We start from the raw sequence: 10825 nt of genomic DNA, 5'->3' as shown, positions 1-10825 counted from the left end.
CAAGGAAGACACAGTTAAGGCTACAACATGAAGACAGAAATTATCATCCTTAGTAAGAAATACATTCACAATTCCTCCAGACTGACTTCTTTACTGAAGTTATTTATATTTCCTAATCAATAAGGTAATGGTTTTCAAATGGTAGTCCACAGACTTTCAGGTTCCGTGGAATATTTCTGTGGAGATATAAAGAATAGCTTTTTGTGATGATTTTTAAACCATACTCTCCAGTAACGTTGGAAACAGCTTTTGCTAGGCTTAAATTTATATCCATGCCTTTGCAGTTTTACTAAAAAATATTTATTGTGTCTACAGTGTAGAAGAAAAGAGCGAAAAACGTTACAATAACGTATGTATTTTTCAGAACTTATTATGATTAATGAGTTTGAAGTACCCCATGGTGTCATCTTAAATAATTAGCTACTGGCTGAGGGCCAAGGCCCCATGTAAAAGGGTTCCACCACAAGTACATAGAAAATCTGATGCCAAAAGGAATGTTTTGCTCTGTATGCAACACATATCTGAAGTGTGTATTTGCAAAGCAATACGAGAGAAAAAAAAAAGGTTCTGTGGAGACCTTATTGCAGCCTTCCAATACCTAAAGAAAGCTGGAGGGGGACTTTTTGCAAGGTCATGTAGTGATAAAACAGGGGGGAATAGATTTTAATGGAAAGAGGATAGAGTTAGATTAGGTATGAGGAAGAAATTCTTCACTATGATGGTAGTTCCCCAGAGAAACTGTGGCTGCCCCATCCCTGGCAGTGTTCAAGGCCAGGTTGGATGGGGCTTTGGGCAACCTGGTCTAGTGGAAGATGTCCCTGCCCTTGGCAAGGGGCTAGAACTAAATGACCTTCAAGATCAGTTCCAACCCGAAACATCCCATGAGTCTATGATTCTATGCCACATAAAGTGACAATATACTCTACATCATTTTACTGTCTTTTCAAGAAAATTAGGAGGGTAAAATAGGACAAGACTTTATAGCCTTACTATGGTGTCACTGTACTCTTTAGACTTTTCTCTAAGGTTGCATAAAATTTCACCAGCCCAAACACTAGTTAATTCTGCGTGAAATGGCCAGAATATGCACAGGACTGGGACCTGCTGTGGACCTTGTCATTCCTCAGATGCAGACGAAGTGACAGAAAGGGTCAGGAATCAGGAAACTGGTAGATGTCTCACCAGTATTAGGTCTTACAACTTTTCTGACCATTTCAGTAAGCAATGAAGACTTCAGGATGAAAGAGACCTGAAAGTCTCTTTATTAAGAAACTGAGAGCCAATGCACAGTGTTTTCATTTACAAGTTTGCTGAGAATAGAAATACACTTCTGTATGTTAAGAACCTTTGTGTAAACAGGACATTCTCAGATGAGAAATCACAGATGCACTAGAAGGCACTGGATTCTGCATGGGATATCCTCAAACCATGTGAGTTTTGAAAACTTGTATCTCTAAATTTGTTTGTTGGCTCTATCCACTCTAATAGAAAAACTTTCATCACACTTTATATGATAAAAATACACTGAAGTTTGAGATTCAAAATTTCAAAGATGTGTTTCAGATAATCGTCTTTCAAATATTAACCTTTTGTAAATCTACTGAGTTTATTTTCAGCTGTATTTTCTGTGTGATCTAGTGTTTCTCTGTATGATGCTGAGAAGAGAAAAGCAGTAGCTTAGAGAAAAGACAACATACCTAACCTTTCAAACATGAAATTAAAAGCTCATCGTAGTACAATGTTAATGCTAGCAAGAGTATTCCTTTTGCGAAAAAATGGGATGCCCATTTCTTTAAACTGGAGCTGTCAGCTGTTAGCTTTTCCCTTTTTTTCACTTGTGCCGTTATCTGCAGTGCAGTTTCTGAATGGTTTAGTCCTGTTACTTAGATTTCTGTTAAACAAATCAGGATGCTGGAAATATTTCACTGAATGACACCTTGGGGTTTTTTCTATTGTTAAAAAGAAAAAAAATTCTAGCAGCCTTGGTAGCTATGGAATATATATGAATGTTTCCCTCAGTAGTTCCTTTCTGTACTTGTGGTTCGCAGTTAGTAAATCCTGCGGTTAGACTAGGAGCATATGGCAACTAGAAGGGAAGGGGGAGTATAACCACAGACAGATTAACATCGCAGCGTTGGTGGTATAGTGGTGAGCATAGCTGCCTTCCAAGCAGTTGACCCGGGTTCGATTCCCGGCCAACGCAGTTCCCGTTTTGACACGTTTTCCCGGGGAGGTGCTGGTACACTAGCGGGAGGTGCCGCCACCCAGAGGCGCCTTGGCAGGCTCGAGAAACTGGTCAAAGGGAACCTCGTGAAGTGTAAAAATCCTGTAAAAGTGTGAAAGTGCAAAGTCCTGCACCTGGGGAGGAGCAACCCCTTTATGCAGGGGGTCACCTGGTTGGAAAGCAGGTTGGTTTGAGAAAAGGGTTGAGGGTCGTGAAAGGAAGTGTTCTTTCCCTTCTACTCAGCACTTGGTGAAGCCACACCTGGAGCATTGGTGTCCAGTTCTGGACTCCACATCACTGGAGAGGCATAAGCATACTGGAGAGAGTCCAGGGAAGGACCACAGGGATGGTTAAAGTACCTAAAGCATTCTGCTGCTATACTGAGGGTTTTACACTTGTGCATTCCTGGTGCTTATAGGGGAAGGGATGGAGGGAAGGAGAGAGGGAGGGAGGGGGGAAGCAGGGAAGGAGGGAGGGAGGGAGGAGGGACGGAGGGAAGGAAGGAAGGAAGGAAGGAAGGAAGGAAGGAAGGAAGGAAGGAAGGAAGGAAGGAAGGAAGGAAGGAAGGAAGGAAGGAAGGAAGGAAGGAAGGAAGGAAGGAAGGAAGGAAGGAAGGAAGGAAGGAAGGAAGGAAGGAAGGAAGGAAAAGAGGAGCACATATATAAACCCACAGACATACGTCCATATGCCTTTCTGCCTGATAAATGCATATTAAACAGCATATTTTTTCCACTTATTTTCTTAACCTCTTCTAAAAGAAAAATCAAACAAACAAAAACAAACAACAACAACAAAAAAAAACAAACCCCAAAAAAACAAACCACAGGAAAAACAGGGAATTTTATACTCTACCATCTGTTTTGGATATCCAGAAGGACAAATACACTTCCAAGAAACTTACAAAAATTCTATTCTCACACATCTTGTCCTAAGATTCTTTTAAACATCAAAGTAAAGTACAAGTTAATTCAATTGCATCCAGCTGCATTTTGTGGTATGCTCATCACACTGAGGAGACCCTTTCTGTTTCCATCTTTCACTGCTTATGTCAAACAGTTTACAGAGAGGCAATACAAATTTGGACAGAGTGCTAGGAATGCCATCAGTGAGCCTGGGAGTTTACATTGTGTTTGTGTGAGGTCACCATATGTCTTCAATGATCAATGGCCTAGTGAATGCTTTTAAAGCCAGAGGCTACCTTCAGTTACTTTAGTTGCCCCATGGTAGGTTGCATTTTATTAGGAGGGCTCAGGCAATTCTACTCTTGCATTTGTATGTAAGGGGTTTGTGACTGCTCAGTGTTTTTTGTGGCGTTTTCCCGTACTAATAACATGAAGTCAGGTGACCAGTAAGATAGATGATATTTAACATAGTGGTGACAGATGTAGCAGAGGTGAAAGGGTTATATCTATTAATAAACAAAGTTTGAAAGCCTTTTAACGCCATCTTTCACATTACACTTATCTGACCTTTTGCACAAGATGACTTCCACAGACTTCTTACAATAGGATGGGGAGAGAAAGCCAACAACTTGTGTTTTCTTCATTTTGTAAAAAAAAAAAAAATCAATCATTAAGAGTTTTATGTTGTTTTCCTTAATGAATGAATGAAGTGCTGGTGGTACTGCAGTTAGAATTTCACTTGGATGAAAAGATGTGGTAGATTTATTCCAGTCCCAGTGGGTGCTGACATTTTAACCCACTTATCTGTGATTTATTCAGTCCTTGACAGACCTGAAAAAGTGATGCATTTTGCCTGAAGGCTCTGTAGGTGAGGCAAGTTGACATATACTTTTTCTCTCTGTTAAGGGGGTGAGCTCCTCTGCAGTCCAGTGGGTGAAGCAGGAGAAAATGGAAGAGGAAAATGCTCATGATAAGGATTTTTCTTGTTTATTTCAAGTTCCTTGGGTTTGTTGTAGAAAAAGTCCTTAGAATTTATTCCATATACACTCAGCCTTTAAAGGTCAATATCTGAGTGATCAATAGTAAACAGCATATTGTTAAAAAAGTTATTTTTGCAGCATGGTAAAGCTAAAAGTAATCTGGGATGTTTTGGAATGATTAGTTATTTTACTTTTCTAGTCCAATAAAAATACTCAGACCATATATAGACTTTATATGATACTATCTTGCTTAATTAGATAAAGCACATTTTATATTTACACATGACAAATTTAGACACAATTCAACATACCTGATAGCATATGGTCCAGTTCCTAGGGTCTGAGGTTTGGCTTTGTGCTGCATCATGGATAGATCCTGGTCTAAAAGTGTCATGGTGTTTTCTTGCCAGTTCAATGTCAAGATGTATAGAATGAGAAACACAGAATCAGGAAGGTAATTTCTTCTACAAATGGTCATGTGCATAAGACTGGGGTTAAGTCTCCTGCCTTTTTAGCAATACAGTAGTTCATTTTGTACTGGAAATCAGTTGAGGGTTTTTTGAAAAATGAAATAAACTTAATCAGACTTCTCCTGCTTCCTTGTCCCATCTATAGTTAAGGGGATGAAAAACAAGTGAAAAATGTTTTTTCATTTATTCTGTTGCTTCTTGTAGACATTTACAAGATAATAGTAATTTGAGCATAAGGCCATCTGGAAGAAGGAAAAAGTAATTAATAAATTATCCTACATAAGTTACCCAAGGGAGTGGCATTTTCATAGGCACAGAGTCATAGAATCATTGAATCAAAGAATCATTGAATCACAGAATGGTTAGGGTTAGAAAGAATCTTAAGATTCTAGAATCCCATGGGCAGGGACATCTTCTACCAGATCAAGTTGCTCAGAGCCCCATCCAGCCTGGCCTTAAACACTTCCAGGGATGGAGCGTTTACCACTTCTTTGGGCAGCCTGTTCCAGTGCCTCACCACCCTAACAGGAAAGAATTTCTTCCTTATATCTAACATGAACTTCCCCTGTTTAAGTTTGAACCCATTGTCCCTTGTTCTATCACCACAGTTCCTAATGAAGAGTCCCTCCTCAGTATCCCTTTCAGATACTGGAAGGCTGCTATGAGGTCTCCATGCAGCCTTCTCTTCCCCAGGCTGAACAGCCCCAACTTTCTCAGCCTGTCTTCATATGGGAGGTGCTCCAGTCCCCTGACCATCCTCATGGCCCTCCCCTGGACTTGTTCTAACAGTTCCATGTCCTTTTTATGTTGAGGACACCAGAACTGCACACAATACTCCAAGTGAGGCCTCAGAGTAGAGGGGCAGGATCACCTCCTTTGACCTGCTGGTCATGCTTCTTTTGATGCAGCCCAGGATACAATAGGCTTTCTGGTCTGCAAGCACACACTGAAGCCAACTCATGTTCATTTTCTCATTGACCAACACCCCGAAGTCCTTCTCCACAGGGCTGCTCTGAGTCTCTTCTCTGCCCAGCCTGTAGTTGTGCCTGGGATTGCTCCGACTCAGGTGTAGGACCTTGCACTTGTCATGGTTAAACTTCATAAGGTTGGCATCAGCCCACCTCACAAGCGTGTCAAGGTCCCTCTGGATGGCATTCCTTCCCTCCAGCGTATCAACCGAACCACATAGCTTGGTGTCATCAGCAAACTTGCTGAAGGTGCACGCAATTGGAATTGTCCATGTTGCCACACACAGCTAAATGCTGGATTAGGTGGGCATAATGGGTCACCAACTGCATGATAGAAAAAATCAGTAACAAAGAAGGGAGAAATCTGAGTAGCTTTCCACTTTGTACTCCTGTCTCTGCATTTATGCATTGCTTTCTCATCTGAGGCTGTGGAAATACTTCAGAGTTATTAAAATTAAATTGCATAATCCAATTCCCAACAGTACAAGGGCAAAATTGATTATTGATGGACCACATCCACGTAGATACCTAGGGCCTCACCCAAATCTCTTTCAAGTCAAATGACACACGGCCACTGCCTCCACTGGAAACTGGCTGACACCATTAGCGGCAAGTACAACCAGAACAGGAGACTTTTTTATGTCTGTTCTGTATAATCAACAAGCCGAGATATGAATCTCCATTTGGGAAACACTTTAAGTTATTATTCAATTAGTAATTATTTTTCACTACATCCCAGTAAGCGATTTTTGGGTTTTGCTTGATATATAGGCTAATAGGTCTAGATGGTTTCTCAGAGAACTAAATCCCTCTCACATTATTCTCTCTACATTTCTGTCTGATGCTTCACAACAGTTCAAGTATAATAATTAGCCTCAGTAACTCTGTCCCAACTCCTATTGAGTCTTCAAACAATTAAGACAATGAAACCTGAAATAGGGATTTATGTGCCCTGGATGGCGTATGATCATTTTTTTGACAAAAAGGTGATCAGACAAAAAACCCAACAGAAACAAACACACAGCAACAAACAACACTCCCCCCAAAAAAATCCTCCACCAGTGTACTTAAGCTCTTCTTATGAAATATTCCTTGTCACACCACTGCTTTGTTGCACTTATTTCTCTCACACTCCAGATATCGTTCCAAAGAAAACATAGCATTATTCATTAGATTCTTTAATCATTCTCTGATTGATTCATTGGAACTGAGATTTTTTTATACTTTTAAACATAAATTATGCCATTTTCAAATTATTTTTGTTTCTCTTCATGCATTCTTGGTAATTCTAGGAAAACTTTAAGCCAGGGATCCTTGGTAGCTACTATTGAGAAAGCAGGTATCTTTAGAACAGCAAGGTCTGTCATCTGCAATTTCTTTCTTCCAGGTTCTGAACTTAAGGTGTCTGTGTGTCCTGGGTTCAGCAGCAGCAGCCATTTTTCTCCTTCTTCGTAGCTGGTGCAATGCTGTGTTTTTCACTTTCAGCCTGGGAACAACGCTGATAAGACCAATGTTTTTAGTTACTGCTAAGTCATTTGCTCTGACCAAGGACTTCGTGAATCTCATGCTCTGCCAGGGAAGAGGGGAAGCTGGGAAGAAGCAGAGGCAGGACACCTGGCCCAAACTGACCAAAGGGGTATTCCATACTACAGCATGTCATGCCCAATATATAAACTGGGGCAGTTACCTGGAAGGTCTTGTTCACTGCTCAGATCAGGCTTGGTATCAGTCGGTGGGTGGTGAGTGGGTGTATTCTCTTCCCTTGTTATTTCCCTTATCATTATTATTATTGGTGGTAGCAGTAGTGATTTGTGTTATACCTTAATTACTGGACTGTTCTTATCTCAACCCGTGGGAGTTAAAGTCTTTCAATTCTCCTCCCATCATTTTGAGGGGGAGAAAATGGGGGCAGTGTAGTGAGACAGATGCTGTGTAGTTCTTATTTAGGACTGGGCTTAAACCACAACACTGTCATATTTCAAGGAAGTTTCTATAACTTCCTATATTAATGGAGAATTTAATATTTTTACAGTTTTGCTTTAGGGCAAGCTGTTGATGGCAAACACTTGTGCTCTGAAGATCTTAATTGACACTGAGAACTCCTCTCTTTGGAGATGCATGAATAGGAAAAAAAAATAATCAAAAATCAAACAAAAAACAAAACAGCTTCCTTAAAAGAAATTATGTTTATTGGTAAGTAAAAAAGTGTCTTGGCTAAGGTGCTTCTACAGCTCCTATTACCATAATATTTGAGCAATTCAAAGTCTTTAGTGTATTCTGTGAAACAGTGAAGAACTGTCATTCCACATTTTGCAGATGGGTGAAAAAAAAATGTAACGTAGCTACATTTTGTATCTTGAAGGTACAAAATCTGTGGCAGAACAGCTACTTGAATCCAAGTTTTCTAATGGTCTGACCAGTGGACTGCTCTTCCTTGCCTTAGCTGGAAAACATAATTTAAAACTGAAAATGTACCTCTTGGTGCCTTGGAAGAATTTTCCCTCAGCAGCTTCTACCAGAGCCTTATATTTTGGTGCCTCTGTTATCTTAGTTTCTCCCTGTGGTTTTGTAGACACCTCTGTCCACTTCTTTCATTCTATCCAGTCCTAGCTGGAATCTGGCCCCAGCCTGTCTTTCAGTATTGGGAACAGGAAAGGACAGATCATTAGTTCTCAATGGTTTTCTCAGCAGGTAATCCTAGCCAGATAAATTAGTCCATATTTAAAGCCCCAGGTCAGAGGGCTTTACTTTGTGGACTGTGGGAGGGTCTGTCTTTCTGTTCAGTGAAGGCAAACCCTTAGAAAATGCCTCAGCACAGTCAGTGCTTTTGCTGACAATTAGAGCCAATTTGGTATAAAATTATATGTCTCATGTCTTTGGGCAAATATGCTGAAACAGTTATCTGTCCAACAATTCTGTGGTACAGACATACATTTGCTACAGAGCCCTGTGAATCCATGAGAGATTTTCACATGAAAACAGGGTTAGAAACATCAAGCACTTGGCACTCTAATTAGGTATAGATTGTTTTGCTGACTGCAGTGTTTAAAGCCTCTGGTTATCCTTCATATATGGTAGATTTAGTAACCCATTAGGGTCACAATACTTTTGTGATATTTGACCCTGTCTAGATCCTGTTAATTTCATGCCAGAGAGGATCATGGGGCAGGTCATCTGCATGTCATCCTTGTGTCCCACTGTGCTGGTGAAGAGGGGCTGGGGTGAAACAAAAAAGGTCTCTGTCCTCCTTTCCATCTGCTGTGGTGGAAGGTCTTGATCCAGCTTGTGCCCTCCTGAAGCTCTTTCTCAGGTTATATCAGTATATATCAGTATAGACTGATATCAGTATGTACCAACAAGACCCATGCAGGAGATTCAATGGTATAGTTTGACCAAAGAAGGGTTAAAAGAAGTTAGTAGAATGACATTAAGCAACCTGAAAAATCTGTCCAAAAATCTGGGTAAACACCAAGGTCAATTAGACCTCACTGAGCTCCATGCTGCCACAGATGATTGGCTGCAGTTATTGGCTGGTTAATTTAAAATCATACCATGTAGGAATGCACTATATTGCTGCAACAGGAGGCTAAACTTAGCTATGGTTTAACTAGAGTATTATGTGTTGTGAATCTGTCCAGATAATTCAGCTTGATTACCAGTATGGAGCAACTTGTCAATCAAAGGCTTTTGGTTTAAATTCTCTATTAAGTTTACTTAATACAGACTGTGAGATACTCCAGGGAGAATCAGCTGCCATCACTGTTTCATTTTGTCCTGCAGAACTCAAGTTAAATAATGTATCTAAATCCCTAAAACAAAGTGGCAGTGTCTGTTCTGGCTCCACTTTCACTTGCTCAGCATTTTTTTTTAGGAGAAGAAACCTCCTCATGCTGTCTCAGGAATTCAATAAAGATTAGTTTAGATTCACTAACGGAGCCTGGTGGAAACTCCATAATGTTCCAATTTTCCACTTCTTCACCACAGATGTATTTTCTACCTATGGCAATTACATGCATCAGGATGGATCATAAAATGCTGTTCACTAAATTTAATTTACAGTCTTTTATATAGTTCCAAGTTAACTTTTGATTTTGATGGAAAAAGACGTAGCCTTAAACACATCAAGCTCTCTAAAAAGCCAAATACTTCTTTTTAAAAGCAAATTTATCTCATGTTAAATATGAATAGAATCTTTGTGGAGTCAGCAATGCCAGGATTTCATCAATAAGCTTATTTTTGCATCTCATGAAAATGAGTTTAGTCAGGTCTCATCCTAGGCTTCAACATAATAACAGGACACAGTTTGCCAAAGATATCCAGATACAGTAGCTCAGGAAAAGATTACTGTGTCTTCAAACTGAATCAGTTTCTCCTGGGTCATATATTTAAAGAAACCCAGGATTTTTTAACTTATATTAAATGCAAGCTCTATCACAAAACAATTATACTATATAGGATCCCATCAACCATATGTCCAAATCTGGTCATACTCTTCCTCAGGCCTCCTGAAAACTGTTGCTTGCATTGTCTTTTAAAGATTCCACAGATCTGTAATACTAATAAATGATAGTCTGAGAATGTATTTACCTTAATTCTTAGATTAGGGGCGTAGGGGCTTCTGGATAATTTCTTCTTTCTTCTCCATATGCACAAGGGTAAACCTCTATCATATTTGACACTGTAAAGAATCTTCAACAGTGGCAAAAAAAAAAAAAGTTATTTTCTGTATGCAAAATTAATGTTTGGAATGCATTAACACACTTTAATTGGTTTTCAAGTGATCATCATGAAAGTGTGATGGTCTTTTACAAACACTCTGGCAAAAAAAGTCTGGAGATTTCAGCAGCAGCTGGAAAGAGCAGCAGTGTGAGCCCAGTCAGCTCTAGAGCCAAAAAGCAAATTTTCTGTGCAGCAAAGTCTAAAAAACCCTTTGGTTTAGATATCCTTACTTACATATGCCAAATGAGTGAGTAAATTCAGCCTAGCTAAGTAATAGCAACCTTTTGCATCCAGAATACACTGTAATCTGCCTCAATTTTGCAAAGAGGTCTTAACACTTTGCTCAGCAGGGTGTAGAAATAAGTGATGTAAGTGGGACCATGATGGCTCTGATACCTGTGATGTCTGCCTATATGGAAAAAGTCACTTACCATATCCATTTATTCAATGTGTTATATGGGTAGTAAGACATTTGTGATTAAGTAATATTCAGCCAACACAAAAACAGTCTGCTGCATCCAAACGAAACTCACTTCTAAGGTAGTCAGAAAAACCAGAGGGT

General features: G+C 39.8%; 1 non-coding gene across 1 annotated transcript; it reads left to right on the top strand.

Annotated features, from left to right (window-relative positions):
* Positions 1–2131: 2131 nt before the first annotated feature.
* TRNAG-UCC (transfer RNA glycine (anticodon UCC)) lies at positions 2132–2203 on the top strand. Its single transcript has one exon. It is a non-coding gene; the product is annotated as a tRNA-Gly (tRNA).
* Positions 2204–10825: the final 8622 nt, after the last annotated feature.

This window comes from Melopsittacus undulatus, chromosome 1 (genome assembly GCF_012275295.1).
Source record: "Melopsittacus undulatus isolate bMelUnd1 chromosome 1, bMelUnd1.mat.Z, whole genome shotgun sequence".
Lineage (NCBI taxonomy): Eukaryota > Metazoa > Chordata > Aves > Psittaciformes > Psittaculidae > Melopsittacus > Melopsittacus undulatus.
Note: the sequence above shows the minus strand (reverse complement) of the source record. Positions and strands in the feature narration are given on the sequence as shown.